Consider the following 15,282-nt stretch of genomic DNA (forward strand, 5'->3'; position numbering starts at 1 on the left):
TCACACTTCCTGATGTACTGAGGAAGAATAAATCTAAAAAACATGAAGAAGTCTCTATAAATACTCTGCGAGGTGATGAAAATGGCTGCCACTTCATAATCAGCTCTCACTGTGGAGAAGTGATCTCAGCAGACCTACATATTGTTCTTTAATTTACCAACCAGAGACATCAGCGAGGCATGTTCACAAGCTAACCAGCCGTAACAATCCCTGATCTCTTCCAGCATCATTTTTGCTTAAGTTTTAGAACTTCATTGTGTAATTTCTTACCTAAGAAATCATGGGAAACATTTTTAAATGTCCCTTCATCCTCATCTTTTACATTTCCCTCAAAGCACAGTCTGTAAGTCGAGACATGCTCACATAAAACCTGACTTTAAACTACAGCGCTCTCCTCACACCTTCATTTTCTCTCCTCACATGCTTTTGATGCATCATCTTCCTCTTCTGACACTCAAAGCCGTCTCTACACAAGCAGATTTTTGCAACTTCACTATATAATCAGGCTTGCGTGAGCAGAGGGCACACTAGCAGGTGATATTGTCAGCCAGACCACTTCCTATTGCGTGCAGATGACACCACAAGATTCTCTGATACAGGAAACACTGTGGCTCTGCAGCCTCCGGCGCCAGCTGGGGAACTGTTCAAACTCATCTCAGCGACTATTTTTCATTTGTGGAGAACCTGAGGTTTTGAATCATCGGAGTTTGCGTTCAATATTTTAAAATGACATCACTAAATATCCACTGTACATCTCTTTCAAAATATTCACAGCTTTATTAAATCATTACAAAATAAAGTAATACATTCATTCATCAATAAAAACAAGACAGACTCATTGAATTAGCTTTGATTTAAAAGTCTGCACACCCATGCAATGTTCAGTAAAGTTAAATGTTTGCATTAACACGTTGTAGATATTGCAGGAAGGGTTCCTAACACGTTAAGGTCGTCACACATCTCATTAACAGGACTTCATCGATTTGTGTTAAAACAGTGTGAAATCACAGGAGAAAAAAAAGACACCATAAAAAAGTCTTGAGTAGTTTTAAGTCCCTTTGCAGATCTGTTGTGGTATTTAGAAAGGTTTCTGCACTTATGCGCAAATATTCACTGAATCTCTGACACCTGACAGATACATTTTACAAGTGTATATATATATATATATATATATATATATATATATATATATATATATATATATATATATATATATATATATATATATATTATATTATATTATATATATATATATTATATTATATATATATATATATATATATATATATATATATATATACACATACATACATATATACACAGACAGTTTGTGAATACAGCTCCTGAACTGTTCACAAGGCTCTGCAAGGTTCTCTCATAAAAGGAAAAACAAATACAGAAAACTGAAGGGTGAGCTAACGTTTCATCCCCTTTAACCATGTTCAGGTCTGCCATCACTTCGTTACAAGGTACATCTCAACTGCAGTGAGCCTTTCCCCCTATAAAGGCATTACTGTTCATATTATCTGACCCTATTTGGACAAGCTTTGAGCACTGGCTAAATTCACAGTATAAGTTTTCCCCCTTTTTTGTAGCTCTGAACAGTATTGACAGCATCTTGCAAGCATGTACCATTGTAACAACTAATGGACAGACCCAGCTGGCAGTCAGCTGGTTTTGATCATCCACCCAAACCAGTCCAGAAAACTAGTTTTATCCACGACCCCCAAGTGAGCCATCCCCACAACTCCCGACGACAGACAGTATAGAAAACACTTAGCAGCAGCCCTGAAGTCTCTGTGCATGGTGAGTGATGGATCCCAGAAATTCAGTGTCTGAGTGCGACTGTGACTGTGAGGTGAGAAAAAAGTGCGGTCATGGAAGACACTGCTGTGTCTCTGCATCTGCTCCTCCTCGCTCCACCTCCTTCACTCCTCGTTGGCTCATTAGTTACTCCACTGTCAGAGTAATGAAATGTCTTCAGGGCGCGGGAGCGGCCTGGACCTTCTCCGTCATCTGTTTGGCACTGTAGTAGGACAAACTCAGGCCCATGATGGCTAGCATCATGGCTATCTGGTTGATGGCACGGTCTTGTGGCTGTGTCTGCACCTCACCGGCGACTTGCCTCTGCAGAGACAAAAACAAACAGGACAAAGGTCAGAGGTCAGTGGAGACAATGAGCCATTTGTGGCCTGTTTCTGGTCAACAAAGATACCAACGCCTGATTGGATAACCTTTAAAAAAGCAAACATTCACCAAATATTTTCTCTTGAGAGGTTTCTCCCTTAAAAGACCAAACATCTGCAACTTTAGCTCCACAGCCTGCTGCCATGTGACCAAAGCTTTGGCAAGAACAGTTATTAAACATTCAGGAGGGGGAGCCGACTTAAAGAGGGGAACACAATGTTCTGTGCGCAAAGAAGAGTATTAAAAAAATAATTGCACACCGGAATCAAAACAGCATGTGTCATATAGAATAACCGCCTGCAGTGGATCTCACCTTGCTGTGTGTGTTTCTAAATGTGCAGCCCCTCCTTGCACTCTATGACCCCTGTAGGGCCTGGAGCACCAAGACAGGAATGTCAGCATTTTAAAAGCTCAGACATCTGAGACGGCTGCCTATACTCTAAAATACCCCCTTCAACTGAGGTATACATACACTCAAACTAGCCTATGCTGGAGTTGTAGACGGTTATAAACATATCTTTAAAAAAGGACTTGATTATGGTTTTATTTTATAGATATTAATGCCAACAAGGGAACATTTCCAGCAAACTTGTCCATAAATTTTTTTTGCAGAAGTTCAGCAAACGCTCATCTCCTAATTTTAGATCTGATTTTTCCAGGAGATATGATTGTAGAGCACGATGCATAATCCAATTGTGTAATAACACACACTTGTACCCTCTCTTTTTAATGCACATACTAAAATCAGATTAGGATTAAAAAAAAAAAAAGATGTTGTCCTGTTGCGCTAATGTGTCCGTCTTTGCCTCGAGGTCCATGCCCGGTTAGCAGTTGTGTGAATTCGACTGTCAGATGAAATGTTGCCCATGTAGCACAAACTTATAATGGCAGATAGTCGAACAATATGTTGAAATCTTTGTCAAATCAAGCTAAAGAGCTACCCGTCTCTACGTGTGCGTCGACAGTGAAGCGCCTCACTACAACTACTCAGCATTAACAAAGACAAATGTACCATCCCGCCAATTTGGAATCTTATGTAAGAGCCAGTCACTTTTCTCCGGTCTGTTGAGCTTTTGATTCAGTGTAAGGCCATATGACGGGACAGCCTTTGTGTCTGAATTAGTGTAAATAAGCGAACAAAGACTTTACACAATGGTCGAGACATACGGACTGTCAGTGCTGATGAGTGGATTATGAAGACAGCGGGCGGAACAAAAGAAACTTAGAGGAAATGATATCACAACGATTTGTGTCACCCCTAATTATACTGGTGATGAAAGCGGGTTGTGGGTCACAGACAGTGCTGGGCCCCTTGTCTGAATGCGGTACAAACCAGAACTGCTTGTTAAAGGATAAATACAATCTGATGGACACGCTAAAATACAACTTTCAAAAAGTGAAAATGAGGTCTGTGCAGCTCCACGCCCAGAATTTAAGATCCACATTCCTCCTACAGACGGCTCGGTGGAGATTAGTGACAATGTGCCAGTATTAAGTCCTCATCAGAAACACCAAACAGAGTATGTGCGGTATATCTCATCTATCATCTGGACACTGTGGTGAGACTGACATACCTGGAGGAGGCGGAAGTATCCAGGTGTCAGCCTGCCCAGTCTGATGATCATGTCTGTTGATGTGGTGTGAGGTGGGTTGACAGAAAGGGAAGAGCTGGGGCGGCTCTGAAGACCTGCAAAGAAAATGGAGAATTCCGTCAGTAACTGCGCAACAATCTGACAGACGCTAGTGAAGGTTAAAGGTACCAACATAGATATACAATCGGAAAACTTAAATATCCACCAGAATTGCCTGGGAATTGCATCGCCAAAACATAAAAATGTAAAAAGGTAAATCCAGTACACAGGCATTAATTAACATCTATAGAAGCATCAGGTACAATCAACTTCCCTTGCCAAAGTTTTAATAGTGTATGAATACTGCTGCTAAAAGAGGAAGGGGACATTATTATTGACTTGCAAATAAACCAAAACCATCTGATCCATACATGAGGAAGGAACATCTCTCGCCTGCAGCCATGAAACAAAACTTCCAGGTGCCGGTCCGATTTGACCGCCATGCACAGAAACCCAACATATAAGCGCTTATATAATTATTTCAGATCTGACCTACTTGCCACTTTTTCGGCCCGGAGTGCCCCTTAGATCCCTCTGTTATTAAATTATCATGTTTGAACCAAAGCAACAGAGCGTGCATTCATGCTGCGTCAGTTTATGGCGCAGCAAAGAACAAATTCATTCATTCGTGCATGCATGATCCCGTGTGTGATAGATGAATAAAGTGGTGTCTTTATGTACATGTTTGACACTTAGGGTTGAGAAACAACAAAAATGGATGGAAGTCCAACCAACAATTACTTAAAAACAAAAAAGTACCCAACAGGGAGAAGCCGAGATTTAACATTTACGAACTGGATGTTCTTTACTGGTGTTGAGATGGGGAAAAGGTCATTGCTAAAAAAGCATCCCAGAAAGACAAGATGAAGCAGAAGAGGTTGTGCATTACAAGAGACAAACCTCTGGGTGGTCTCCATAAACAAACCAGGAAAGTCATGTTAAGCTGGGATTGATAACGGCATGTGATCGACATTCCAAGGGAAGGTGAGGAGAAGAATTGAGGAGCATGTAAAACACATGGAGCTTTAACGTGCCAACCTGGTTGGAGTTACACCCTTTACAAGAAAAAGAAATCCAAGCTTTCAAAAGTTGCCCCTTGTCTAAAAAAGTTGGTTTTATGTGTAAAAAACTAAACAGGTTGGGATTCCTCACCTGCAAGAGACCCTCTGATGTCAAAAAAAGAAAGCCAGAAACAAACCGGCAGGACCTTCTATTTCCTCACCACGCTGAAAATCCTAACAGATGCCAAACAGTATGACGAACTTGAACCTCTTAGAGCGCTTCTGTGCTGTGCTCCACCTTTATATACAGCCCCACTCTCACCCAACCAGATCTGCGGGCTCGCCTTCAGCACACGCCCACTTTAAAAAAATGCATACACACTGTCGAAATGAATTACTCTCAGTGAGTCGCTTTCCCCAAACACACCCCTTCCTGCTGCCTTCCAAAACAAGACAAACCCTTTGTGTGCTGTCGGATAGGATTTGCTCATTTAGTCAAGGTAAACAGAAATAATGCAAACAAAACAATACAGTGTGACAGTGCGGTCTTGAAGCAGCATGCATGTGAAAAAGCAAGGTTGCATAACCAGCCTGATGCGTCTATTTAATCTGAAACTGCAGTAGGAATCAAATATCAGAGCTGCAGACTGTCCATCAAGAACCCAACAAACCTCCAGATTAGAAACATGGGACAGTAAACTCCCATTTTATAAACACTTATTTATTTTAACTGTGTGTTTTAATTGCTCCAGTGGCTGACTGTGTTATATAACCTCTTTCCATTTCAATGAACAAATAGTTGCAGTTATGATCCTTGGATCTGAGAATGACTGAGACAAGCCCATGTTTACATCACGCAGTCTGATTTGGAGTTTTGACAAACACTGGGTTCTTTGTTCAAATGCTGCGACCGAAATACAACTTCACAATTAAGGTGTTTATACTGTAAGGTATTCTTCCAACAAAGCGCACCTTGAACAAACAAACACTACAAGAATTTGGCAAATCATTGGCTCCAAATTGACATTTCATCATACTCCATCCTCATGTGACTAAGCAGTCAACTATAATTTGATATGACGGGTCTAATAAAAAGATGCTACCGGGGTTGTAGGCCATTTTCAGAGTTTGACCCATACTAAAGACTAAAAGTCAGGATGTCTTGCCCTCTGTGGCTTTAAATTAGATCATCTTTTTTTAAACCCGTCTCCCCAAATACAGTGAACAATAACAACTTTTGTTTTTGCTGTCTTCTTTCAAGAGAGTCCATCCCCTTTACACGTGGCGTATCAAGGTGCTAATTAAACACCATCATTACTACACACGTGGTCCTTGGACTGGTCACAACAAAAGGACACTCTTAAAATGTGACATTGGATCACAACACAATGCCACAGATGGTCCAAGTTTTGAGGGCGCGTGCCATTAGCAAGATGACTGCAGGGATATCAAGAGCTGTTGTCTGTGAACCAAATGTTCATTTCATCACCTTAAGACGTCTCCAGTGTCATTTCTTAGTTGGCAGTACATCCAATCGTCTTCACAATTCAAGAACCTCCACATCCAGCTTCTTCACCAAGATCCTTTGGAGACCAGCCACTCGAACAGCTGATGCAATAATTGGTTTGCACAACTGCAAAAACCATCTAAGGGAAGGTCGTCAACGTGCTCGTCATCCTCAGCAGGGTCTTGACCCGATTGCAGTCCATTATTGTAACAGATTTCAGAGGGAAAATGCTCACCTTCGATGACATCTGGCTTTTTGGAAATGGGTTCTCTTCATGGATGCATCCTATGTGACCAAAAAAGTGCATATTTGTAGCCTTAGTCTTGTAAAATCCAAAGATCAGAGTGCCTAATAAATGTCTTTTTTATGATAAAACCGCACATTTTATAGTGGCCGTACATTGTGAACATTGCCCAGGGAACATCTGACCTGTGTAGTAACCATGCTGTTTAATCAGAGCCCTGATATGCCACACCTGTCAGGTGGATAGATTTATCTTGGGAAAGAAGTGCTAACTGACACCAATTTCAACAAAGATGTGAACAGAAAAAGAGAAATAAGTATTTTTTGTTCCTAAAAATAGATCTTTGACTTTAATGTAGCAAAAATAAAAGGTGTTGGTCAAGTTAATATGTTGCATGATTTCCACATGAGTCAGAGCCTCAACTGTTTGTGGCATATCACACTAAAATGCTCTTAATCTTTCATCAGAAAATCCTCACTAGCAGCTGATTCAGTGGCTCAGTGTTCAGGAGTGGCTCATTAAATGCTTCAGGAATCCAGGTGAATCACCTGCTAACTATTCAGGTTTACCTGAGGCCTCACATGAAAGCAAGAGGGTGTTTCCCGCATGTGTATCACTTGTGACCATGTTTCATAACACCAGCTGCAGACAGATGCAATGAGAAACACACTGACTGTACGCTCTGACGTGTCAAGCTGAGGTCTGTCTGGCAATCTAACTGCTAGTCATCTTTAAAAAAAAAAAAAGGTTTTTAATTTTGAGTTGCACAACACTGGTCTGAAGCTGATTTGTGGAAGAAAGATGCAGTGATAGCAGATTTTCGTTCCATCGCGACACGCTGTGAGAACACAAAGAGGGTTGGGGCCTGAATTAAACTACCTCATCTCTTCCATGGAGCTTGTTAGAAAAAAAAAACTTGGGAGGATGTCAATCAGCTTGCACCGGCCGATACACATTCACTGGGTACACTGTGTACTTAACACCAAACAGCCAATGAAATGCCATCATCACTCCCTTCTTCCTCTTAGCCCCGCCTCCCCATGTCACTTTTTAGTCCCTGTGCAGCCCATCCTCCCAAAGCAGGGGATCTCCTGATAAAGAGTGTGGACAACAGCCGTGTGAACGCTGGAGGCATCAGAAGCTGCAGCACAGCCATCAATAAAACATACATGTCCTACCGGGGCAACAGCAGCTGATGATTACATCATCAAACATGTCTGGTCGTACATTCTCCGCTTCACCGTCTGGGCATCCGCCATATTCATGACTATGGCATGTACACGGCTGTTGCCATGGTTTCTCTGTGTCTCCAGGGTGGTTTTGCTGCGCCAATGTGCACAAGCTTTTGTGATGTGATGCTGTAACCGGTGACTGAGAGGAGGTCTGTGTGTGCCTACATTAAAACTTCAAAAAAAGTCCACCATTGCAAAAACATTCACACCCACAAAAACACTTAATTCTTGGCGAGATATGATGACAGCAAAAGTTGAGCTGAATTATATTAAAAAAAAATGCAACTAACAATTATTTTCAATTGAGTCTATGATGAATCAGTCAATAAAATGCCAGAAAATAGTAAAACCAGCCTGTCGCAACTTCAAGATGACATCTTCAAAAAAACACCTAAACAATTAAGGAACAATCAAAATAGTTACTTATCAATTTTCTTTTGACTGACTTATCGTTTCAGTTCTCAATAGTACACAGACATGTTTTCATTATGATGCAACCATTTCAAAGGGCACCTTGGGACTGAGCATTTAGTTCATCACAAGCTTCAGCGTGCAGCAGAAAAAGAGGATATCTAGCGTACAAACTGCTTTCCTTCTTGCCATATAAGGTATACTATGCAGGAACTGTTGGCTACAATTTGGAAACAGTACTGACAGCGAAAGTTTGAGTGAGAACCAACCCCAGTTTTGTCCATGTGGCGTTTCGTCTCTCTACATTTACTTTTTTTGGCAGTGTGTTCGCGATTTTTGTCGTTACGCATGCATGCTGCATACAGTCTGGCACCTGGTCGATGCCCAGGATCGTCCCAAAAACAGCAAAACAGGAAGAAAATAAGAAAATACATGCAGGGGGCAGAGTTTCTGCAGAAAAATACAGGGCCACAGACTTCTAGTGGGTTAGAGGAGATGATTGAGGGGATTGCTTTCATCTGAGACTATACATTGTTTTTTTTAAAGGGGCAATTAGGCAAAAGGTCAGAGTTCAGTCAACTTTTTCCATAGTGGTCGATGTCCTCAACATGTAACCCAAGACATGGCCCCCATTTGAGCCCCAGCTGGGACGCAAACATGGCTGACTCACAGAAACAAAGAAAAAGTTGCATCGGGGGAGAACCAGAGGAAAGAATGAGGCTTTGTCAGTTAAATGAGCCAGATCTCAGGATAATGAATTAGCATCAAGCTAAACCTGTTCGCCCACCTACTGTTAAAGCCACCAACTAAGCTGACATGAGTGTAAATCTAATCCAGGAGGGAAAGTGACCCAAAAGTCCAGACTTTAATTCACCCTGTGACACGCAAACAGCAACAGCTGACCAAACAGCAGGAACAAAATGCCAACAGTCATGGCTTTCTGTGCAACTAGAAATGCCTTCGTGATAATTCATCCAAACCAGATAAAAATAAATCAAAATGCAATCTTTATTAACCTGAATCTTCTCACTCAGAGCTAAATCTGGCTGCACATCAATGAAAACACTGTTGAATGAGAGGATCAGCCTGTTCTCCAGTCTCCTGACTGCCAGGGTACAAAATGTACAGATGTCATGCTATGTGCTCAGGGGTTCCACACACAGGTCAAATAGGCATCAATTGACAAAACAAGACAAACTGAATGCTAATTTATCATTTAAAAATGAGTCAGGTTTTAATATTTGCACGATTTCTTGATGCGAAAAATCAAAAACTTGAGTTTAGATGCCTGCAGCTTGACGCTCACTATGAAATCCTCCATAAAAGATTAGTTATACAGTAACAATGTTGCCTAATGGACACTTTAAATCACAGTATTGATATCAAATGAACCAAATTTCAAAAAAAAAAAAAAAAAAGAAAAAAACAAAAATCAAGAATTTTTTGATCAACAAAACAAAGTATCTCCAGTACCAGTCTAATTTTAATTATCCTCCAGTCAGCTGCATGATACACCAAAAATAACCTCAGTCATATACTGTTTCCTTTTTTCTTTTTTTAAAAAAAGGTCAATTTATTCAATTATTCTAGACCTTTTAAACGCAGCTCCGTATTTTAGGGGTGTCTTCCCCTTTAATTTCTATAGTAACAAACCCAACGCCACATGAGCAGGAACACAAACAGCTCAATGCAACAGTTCTGGCCAGTTAAACCTTTGCAACACCGAAAAAAAACAACTTTTAAATGGCAAAATAAAAACAGGCCACGCCAACATACCACACAGACAATAGGACACTTTTTTCTCTACTGATGTAACACCAGCTGCGGCCGCTTCTTCCTCACCGGCTACTCCTTTATTTCTTTATACATGTGTAAAGACTTGTGCAAAAGTAGCAGTTTAAAAGTGCTTACCTGCAGCTGCAGCGGATTGTAGGACGGTTTCTGGGATGTTTCTGTCGGCGATGAGGTGAATAGTACGACGTGTTCACGATGTAAAGTCTTTATAGGAGGCCGGGGCATGTTCTATAGGGACGAGGGGGGTGGGGCACTCTGAGTCCTGCAGCACACACAAAGCATGCCAGTGTGCATGTGAAACACATAGACCCCCACGTCTGGGAGAAATGGGCTCGTCCACGTTTGTGCTCACGTGTTGGTGACATGCTAGTACAATTTGTCTTCAGTCTTCATAATTATATATGTATATATTTTGGTCATAATATCTGGAAATACCAACACATAAATCCATGTGTACACTTTGTGGCTGGAATCAATGGCTAAAATGCATTTGTTTATTTATTAAGTTGAAATGTTGAATCTTGAACTAAAAATGCATTGTGCACACTCATGGACAGTGGTGTTTGTTGTCAATATTTGATTTGAGGAAACATCCAGAGTCCATAAGATATTTGCATCAGTTGAGATATAAAGGTCACTTATAGACAAAATAAGTCTTAAGACTGTAGGTCAACTTAGTGACCTCCTGTTTCCATCGAGGTATAGTATTGCAATCTAGCTGCAAGAAGAGATGTTGACACTGTACGTCTGCAAACCACGGATGTGTTACATCCACGTAGCCGATATGTTGAAACTTAATGTTTCAACAACACTGTGGTTATCTTGTGGTCAGGTTTAGGCACAAAAACCACATGATTTTGGTTCGGAAAAGATCATGTTTTGACTTAACATACACGTTTGCGGAGGCACAATCTTGGAAGGAAAAGTAGCAGTGTCTTGGTAAATGAAACTATCACTGCTGGTAAATAAAAGCCACAGGTCACAACGAAACATCCATGTTTGGAGTCTAAAAACTGATGAAAACACAGCAATGACTTGCTTAAACACAGCTGGTTTTGCTGTTTGTTGGTCTCAAAAAGTGGTCTGCAGTGATCTGCAACTTAGCAGGTGTCATGCCGTCCACCATCCCCATCCATCCAGTTTCAACCGCTTATCAGAAATTGGGTCCGTTCAGGCAACAGGCTAAACAAAGCACCCCAGACGTCCCTCTCCCCTCGCAACACTTTCCAGCTCCTCCTGGCGGACCCCAAGGTGTTCCCAGGCCAGATGAGATATGTAATCCCTCCAGCTTGTTCTGGGTCTGCCATAGGGCCTCCTACAAATGGGACGTGCCCGGGAAACCTCAAACAGGACGTGCACAGGAGGCATCCTGATCAGATGCCCGAACCACTTCAACTGACCCCTCTCGATGAGAAGGAGCAGCGGCTCTACTCCGAGCTCCATCCAGATATCCACGCTCTTTCTCCTATCTGTAAGGCTGAGCCCAGCCACCCCACGGAAGAGACTCATTTCGGCCGCTTGTATCTGTGACCTCACTCTTTTGGTCACTACCCAAAAAGCTCATAACCATAGGTGAGGGTTGGGACGTAGATGGACTGGTAAATCGCACGCTATGTCTTCCGGCTCAGCTCCCTCTTCACCAAGACGGCCTGGCACAGCGCCCCCATCACTGCAGATGCTGCGCCAAACCCTTTTCTGATGACAAAGTCAACTCATATACTATTTCACTGTAGAATGCCAACATTTTCTTCTGGTGACTTGGTTGAGTTTTGACACATTTTCTTTTAATTGGGGACAATGGATGAGAACCAGCATCGCTCGTGGCAGAAGCAGACAGAATATTTGAACCTGACAGGAAAATTTGCTGGTTCAGGGTCGGTGGATTCCTGACCTGAGAGAGAAAGGATGGTGTCCTCCACACTGAAGCTACACATACTTTAGAGTTCACACGTGTCACTTCACGTGGAGTAAACTCGGGGGGAAAGGTGACACTGGCAGGACTTCTCGTCCATGTTGGCTTAAAAACAATCTCAAGTTTTAGGGAAGATTGTGTGATAGGATCCATAGCTCCACAACTGAATGTACCTTTTAGTGTGATTGTTTCTGTCGACTCTAAGTCAGTTTGACCTGCTATACCTTAAGAACTGTGCAGTATAGGCTGATACACCAGACCTGTATGTTTCAGCTCTGTTGTGTTGCAGCTCCTTCTTTGCCTGTGTCAGCCCTCGCATGCCTCTCCAAGTGTCACCTTTCCCCCCGACTTTACCACACGTAACATGACATAACCCCTAACTGATTTCAAGTATGTGTTTACAGTATACTGGCATCATACCTTCTGTCCTACTGGAGAAATGCATATGAACCAGCTGACCTCAACCAACAGGATGGGGGTGTTGCTGCAGTCACCTTGACATATAACATGGCATTTACATGTTGTCCTGTTTGGTTCAAATACTCTATCTGTTAAAGGTGAACATATGAGAAATGGAAAAAATACATATCTTAAAGTGGAGCTCTATGTGTTTTGGAATGTAGATGAATCACAGGATCTTCTTCAGCAAATATGGTATCCAGTATAGTCTTTATAACATTTAGCTCTGTGGCCAGACAATCTATTTTACATTAACAGACCCCTGACAGAGTTGTTACAACAGCAGAGGTGTTGAAGGGATCAGGGCAGATTGAATCAGATTGCATTGTTAATGAGATCCGCTAACAATCTATTGTTAAAGGCAAGGGCGTAGATTTCAACACTGGGGGGATGGCACATATGAAACGAGGGGTTTGGGAGTCCTCTGTTAAAAAGCTTTAAGCATCTAACACTTAATTTCCTGTGTTTGGGGCAAATTTCATGCACCAGTGTGTGCCTTTTCTGCATCAATTTGTAGTAGAAATGTCCATCCATCCATTCATCTTCTAACCGATTCATCCTCTTGAGGGTCGCGGGGAGGCTGGAGCCTATCCCAGCTGACATTGGGCGAGAGGCAGGGTACACCCTGGACAGGTCGCCAGACTATCACAGGGCTGACACATAGAGACAGACAACCATTCATGCTCATATTCACACCTATGGACAATTTAGAGTTATCAATTAACCAGCATGTCTTTGGACTGTGGGAGGAAGCCGGAGTGCCCGGAGAGAACCCACGCTGACACGGGGAGAACATGCAAACTCCACACAGAAGGGCTCCCACGCCTGGGATCGAACCGGGAACCCTCTTGCTGTGAGGCAACAGTGCTAACCACCACATCACTGTGCCGCCCCCTAGTAAAAATGTTAAAATAATAAAAGTCTCCTGCTATAATGTCATGTGATTGGACGAGGGGGATGTGTCTCCTTTGTTCCCTCCAAAATCCACACCTATGGTTTTAAATGGTTATAAGATGAAACCATTTCCGTCAGTGGAAACGAAGCTTTTATTTAATTTAATTTCACGGATACAAAACAATAAATTGTGTAGATAATTAAGCCTCCACAAAAAATTAGCATTTTAAGTCTTGTGTGTGATTCTTCTCCCAGGGATTAATACAGATGTCATATGAGCAGAGGAAATCTCTGCACGTCACTAGGCTAATTTATACAATGCAAAATGCCATAGGCTTGTGCTAATAACCTTAACCTGTTGTATCTGTGGGGAAAATGTGTCCAGGTAAAGACAAGTGCTTAGTCTGTGAATGCTGCGAGTTATAGTGAAGCTGATTTGTGTACTTGTGTTTGAAACTGTCTCTATTAAGCCATGTTTAATGTGTGAATCAGATAAACTTCACAGCACTTCACCCTGCTGCCAACTAGTGTTTTGGAGGTTTAACTGCAGTGACACAGACACACCACTGTGCAAGTATAAATGCTCATAAGGCTTAACTTCATGTAATAGTCAAAAACCTTGCACCAAATGTTGATCTACAGAATGAACTCTACACTTTTAATGTGAGCTTCCATCTCTGCTGTCAAATGAATAAAACTAATCTGAAACCAGATTTGGATTTGAAATTAAAAATGTTATATTGTACTTTGACATTTACTTCCCCATGCCTCATATTGTACTACTTAATTTGTTTTTTGTAATTATTATTATTAAAGTTACAGTTGACTCTGTTTTGATCATTACTGTACTGTTGAATCAGAACTGCAGCTCACAGGATGTTAAACAGCCCAAAGAAACACACCTAACCCAGCCCCTCCCCCCCTGTGAGCAAATAGTGTGGTGAAAGGGTCCAAAACAAAACGCGTCATATTTGACCGACTTTCACAGACTGCACAAGTTAAAGGAGGGGGAGACACCAGCTGGAACAAAATAGAAGTATCTCATCTGTCTGCAGTGAGGCGATACTGCCCTCTACTGGTGCTGTGAAGCAAAGACACAGAGGGTTCTCCAGAGCTAGACAGTCAACACAGCCCTTTTAACTATTATTGAGACATTTACATAAGAATTTTTCAATTTTAAGGTGCAATGTCAATTTGATTCTATTTATAAAGAGCCAATATCACTAATCACAATTTGCCTCAGAGGGTTTAACAGCATACAACATCCCTCTGTCCTTGGACAGTATATAAGGAAGAACTCCCCAAAAAACCCCATTAACAGGGGAAAAAAATTGTAGAAACTTCAGGAAGAGCAAGAGGATGGATCCGTCTAACAGGACGGACAGACAGGCAATAGATGTGTGTACTTATCCAAATCACCATCTCACATTGTACCTCTGCATCACCAGTACTGTCGGCTAACTATCCAACAGCACTTGAAATAACACTAAATTCTAAATGATGCAACAGTACAATTACAAAAGACCATAAATTCAGTTTGTTGCTCAATTCCCAATACTCTAGTTTCAACAAATGCAAATGTTCCAAATGTATGACCTTTTTTTGGTGTCTTACAATGTGGTTTTGCTTTTATTTGATTAAAATCTATATACAATTTTCAAGGAAGTTATGGCCTCCACAGTAAAGTACGTTTACATTTTTTAATAGGCATTCATATAGAAGGGAGCTTCTTAGGATACAATCTCAAATTTGATTGACAAATCTGCAGGTTGAAAATAACAACTGAGCCACTAATCTAAACCTTAAGTGGGGATAAGGAGAAAAAAAAAATCTTAGGTGAGAATTATCTTAAAATGGAAGTCATGCCAAGATGGAGGACCCTGCGATTCACACTTAATCTGTGCATAAAACATATTGTACCAACTCCTGTAGGGACACGAGGTCTGTGAAACTAAGATATTCCCATTTTTCATTGAGGGTTTTTATGTCATAATAACGTAACTCCAAGAC

The 15,282-nt window shown here is 41.5% G+C and overlaps 1 long non-coding RNA gene across 2 annotated transcripts; it reads right to left on the minus strand.

Annotated features, from left to right (window-relative positions):
* Window positions 1-1,284: 1,284 nt before the first annotated feature.
* On the minus strand, window positions 1,285-10,273 carry LOC144464511 (uncharacterized). Of its 2 annotated transcripts, none has more exons than XR_013492208.1 (3): window positions 4,971-5,114; window positions 3,762-3,874; window positions 1,285-2,127 (listed from the first exon to the last, which is right to left on the minus strand). It is a non-coding gene; the product is annotated as an uncharacterized LOC144464511 (long non-coding RNA). The 2 variants fall into 2 exon arrangements; XR_013492207.1 differs by lacking the exon at window positions 4,971-5,114 and adding an exon at window positions 10,125-10,273 and having other exon boundaries at window positions 1,286-2,127.
* Between the last annotated feature and the right edge of the window lie 5,009 nt (window positions 10,274-15,282).

The sequence above is a fragment of the Epinephelus lanceolatus genome, chromosome 10 (assembly GCF_041903045.1).
Source record: "Epinephelus lanceolatus isolate andai-2023 chromosome 10, ASM4190304v1, whole genome shotgun sequence".
Lineage (NCBI taxonomy): Eukaryota > Metazoa > Chordata > Actinopteri > Perciformes > Serranidae > Epinephelus > Epinephelus lanceolatus.